We start from the raw sequence: 4,462 nt of genomic DNA, 5'->3' as shown, positions 1-4,462 counted from the left end.
TGGTATGCATCCAGACATAGACGAGTGTTGTTGAGTAGCCTTTGTTGCGGCTCAGCTGCTGCGTGGCATTACCTGGACACCGAGGACGGTTGCAAGCATGTGTAATAGGAAGTAAAATTTGTTTCTTTTATTATTCCCGCTCAAGGTTTTGCAATGCACTGTCTCAAATGTCCCCGAAGCTCTGAAAATGTTTCAATACCTATGATCAATTCCTGTGGCAAATGAACTAGAAAACATTGGTATATAGAATATAATTGTAATGCGCTCTGTTGTTGGCATATTCTGCTTTATTGCTTTTGATAATATCAACTTCATCTAATGTGATCAAATATGCTTTAAGGGTGTTAAAATCTTGTTTTTATGTGGCTTTTCCAGTTTCACACCCTGTTTCTTTTCTTCGGGCCTTGTCAGTGTAATCCTTTTGCCAAACAACAAAACTGCCCATTCGGATGTCAGTGTTTTCCTGAGACAATTCAAGCCAACTTGGGAATATGCCTCGAACCCTAACATCCAGCTGCCTCCAGGGTTTCGCGCAACGCCGAGGATAACCTGGGGAGTGCGAGTATTATAAATTCATAATTGCCTTCATAACCTCTGAACGAAGAAAGTGTCCAAGTGCAGATATACCGAATGTTGTAATTTACAAAGCATTTTGTTGAACTTGAATTCCAGCACGCATATCACCCAATGGCAATCATCATCACCCTAGCATTATAATCGCCACCTACTTTAGTCACAGCCACTACAGGACAGAAGCCTCGTTCGAAAACCTCTAATGTTGTCTCATTGATCTCTATTTGGTTTCTGCAATGCTCCACACCACAAAGGCCAAGCAGTGCTTAGGCAGATTACACTAAACCGGAATTATAGATGTATAGCAAGCAATGAAGAAAACACAAAGGCGAGATATACAGGAAATAAGTTCTACATATAAATAAGCAAGGTTTTACGCCAAAATTTCGTTGAATCGTGCAAAGCACATCATCCAGTGCCTGCAGAGTGTCTGTGTGTGTGTGTGTGTGTGGGGGGGGGTATATTTTTGTATTCTGCTTTAGTCCTAAGAAAGATTTAATATTTATAATTATTTGAGTTTTTCATATTTTATACCTAAAATCGATGAAGGCTGCGCATTGAAGGGTCAATACTCAACTGGTAGTGTCGAAAGGAGATCTTCGTTTGTGATTTGCACGAATACAGTTCTATCAACATTTTTAATACATGATGGAAGCCAACATTAACCAAAACCAATCAGCTTGGTGGCAGTTTTTCTTTTTTAAATTGTGGTGTTCATCAAATAGAGATCAATAACGGAATTATTTCTTGAAGAAAATTTATTAGAAGCCAGAACAAAAAACAGCCACAAGCCGCCGATGGGGTCCTAACACACGACCTCCGAATTTCGCTTCCGTTATAATACTAACTAACCTCTTGCGATAGCTGTCCACTGTACCGTTCTCGGAGATATACGTATACGTCCAAAGAAATCTAGCCTTGAGGGTTTTCAAAAACGCCATCCTCCTCCATAACGGTGTACGTAGTGCGTCCTGTGTTAGCGAAAGTGTCACTCAGGAACTTGATCAAACGGTCAAGGCAGAAGTTTAGAGAGAACACTCTTCTGCTGCCTATGGCGTCAAGACACAAAATACAGTCCCTCGTTAGCCGTTGCGCAGACAAGAGAAGGAAAAAGAAAGGCTCATTATGACACGCATGACGAAAGCCAATAGTAATCGTAAGCAAGTAGCACCCAGGATGTTTTATTTTCCTTTAATTTGCGGCGTTCATCGATGGGAGAATACTACCGTGATTATTTTTTAAACACAATTGGCTAGAAAACAGAAGAAACAGAAGAAAGAGACAACAGAAAACAGAAGGAACGATATATTGGAAGACGACTGGAAGACGATCCTGAAGAGGATTGGGCTGCTTCTGAACAAAAAATAATTCAGTTTTGTTCAGATAAACTAGGAATCGAAACAACCGGTACACAGTTCGAACGCGTTCACAGACTAGGCAAACATAACGATGATAAGCGGAGGCCAATTATAGCAAAAATGATGTTTTTCAAGGATAAAGTGCACATTCTTTCATGTGCACGTAAACTGAAGGGAACTTCGTTTTCCATCGGCGAAGATTTCTCGCTCACAACGAGACAGGCAAGGAAGAAGCTTTATAAATTTGCCAAAGCGTTGAACAAGCCTTTCAAACTATCTTTTGACAAACTGCACATGGGACCCAAGACGTACATATATAACACCACTACAGACAGTGTTGTGCCGTCCAACAGATAGCTAAACAATAGTAAATGCCCCAATGATACCCATGAGTCGAGTGCACGTAACATTCAATCACTATCTTTGTCATATGCCAACATCCGAAGCCTAGTGCCAAAACGCGATCTGCTTTCTTTTTTCCTAGACGATAGTGAATCGCACATCATCATTCTTACAGAAACTTGGTTGAATCCTAACATTACAAACAACGAAATCATTCGCGGTGCACATTCATACAACATATACAGGCATGATCGCATTGGAAATAGAGGTGGTGGCGTCTTTTCAGGCATAAAGAAAACAATAACATCATACGTAATTAACACCGATTCAAATCTGGAAATTGTCTGGGCCGCCTGCCTACTATCTTGCACTAGGATTCTGATAGGCGCTTGTTACCGCCCGCCAGATTCTAGTCATTCTTTCGTTAATGAATTGCGTATCAGTAATACTAAAGCAACAGAGTTATGTCCTGCTCATAGCATCTATCTCATCGGAGATTTTAATTTTTTTTAATCAACTGGGCTCAACTATCATCACCTTGTCATATTTCCACAGAATTTTGTAACCTGACGCTCGATTTCAACCTATTCCAGGTTGTAAATCAACCTACACGCGACACTAACATACTAGATCTGATACTGACTACAGCACCGGAAACGATAGGATCAGTAACTCATTTAAAGGAATTCAGCGATCATCATTTACTTCAGCTAAGTATTGACATCCCGGTTCAGTTTATGGGCTATGTAACAAAAAAGATTCACGATTATAATAAGGCTAATTTCACAGCTATCAACACAGAACTAGAAACCTTCTTTTATCACACACTTCTACCTTCAATTAACAACCGATGCGTTGAGGAAAACTGGATACTTTTTAGAGATAAAATTTCATATTTGATCAACCGGTTTGTCCCTGTGATCAAAATAACTAAAGATAAATCTAATCCCTGGTTTACTAGAAGGCTTAAACAACTAAGGAACACGAAAAAGCGGCTATACCGGACTGCTAAGCGTGCCTGTACCATTTCTGCGTGGAACAAGTACAGTGATGCACTAAAACTCTATTGCTCCGACTTATCTGCTGCAAAAGACAAATATTTTTCACATGATCTTCCAGCCCTTTTGAAAACTAGCCCCAAAAAGTTTTGGAAACAAGTATGCCCTGAGCGTGATGATAGTTCCATCTCTCTAGAAAGTAACAACACCCCCATCTCAGACAACGAGTGCCCCTCAATATTTACACCTTCTTTTCATCTGTGTTCTCTTCTGAAGATCATTCTACCCTTCCGGAAGTTCCGGATCTTAATTACCGCTACATGACACCTATTCAGATAACTGAAGAAGGCATCACGTGTCTCGTAAATTCTCTTAAGGTATCTACTTCGGCTGGTGTTGATGGCATTAATTCAAAAATTTTAAAAAATACAGTTCCAGTGGCAAGCTAAATTTTAGTTCATATTTTTCAGCAATCATTAACTACAGGAATACTACCCTCAGACTGGAAGATAGCTAAAATAGTGCCAATTTTTAAATCTGGAAACAAAAACTCCGCTGAAAATTACCGTCCTATATCTCTCACGTGCATCTGCTGCAAAATGCTTGAACATATAATTTCATCGCATGTCTTTAGTCATCTTGAGCAGAATAACTTTTTTTACACTAATCAACACGGGTTTAGAAAGTGTCACTCCTGCGAAACACAGTTATTCGAACTAAATACTGATTTGCATTTTAATATGAACAATAACCTTCAAACTGACTGTATATTCCTTGATTTTGCCAAAGCGTTCGACCGCGTAGCTCACTGCCGCTTGATTTCGAAATTATCATCACTCCGTCTAGACTCGCTAACTTTAACATGGCTTCGTAACTTCCTCTCGCATCGCCAACAGTTCGTATTTGTTAGGAATCTGTCCTCTAACCTTTCCACAGTTAACTCCGGTGTACCGCAGGGCAGTGTGCTTGGTCCCTTATTATTCCTTATTTATATCAATGAGTTACCTAATAATATAACTTCTAGTATGCGAATTTTCGCGGATGCTTGCATTATATACCACCCTATTAGATCTACTAATGACCACCTGGCGCTCCAATCAGACCTCCTTACTATTAACGACTGGTGCCACTCATGGTTAATGACTCTTAATGTATCCAAGTGCAAAGTCATCTCTTTCACCCGTAAAAATA

This window comes from Amblyomma americanum, chromosome 9 (genome assembly GCF_052857255.1).
Source record: "Amblyomma americanum isolate KBUSLIRL-KWMA chromosome 9, ASM5285725v1, whole genome shotgun sequence".
Lineage (NCBI taxonomy): Eukaryota > Metazoa > Arthropoda > Arachnida > Ixodida > Ixodidae > Amblyomma > Amblyomma americanum.
Note: the sequence above shows the minus strand (reverse complement) of the source record.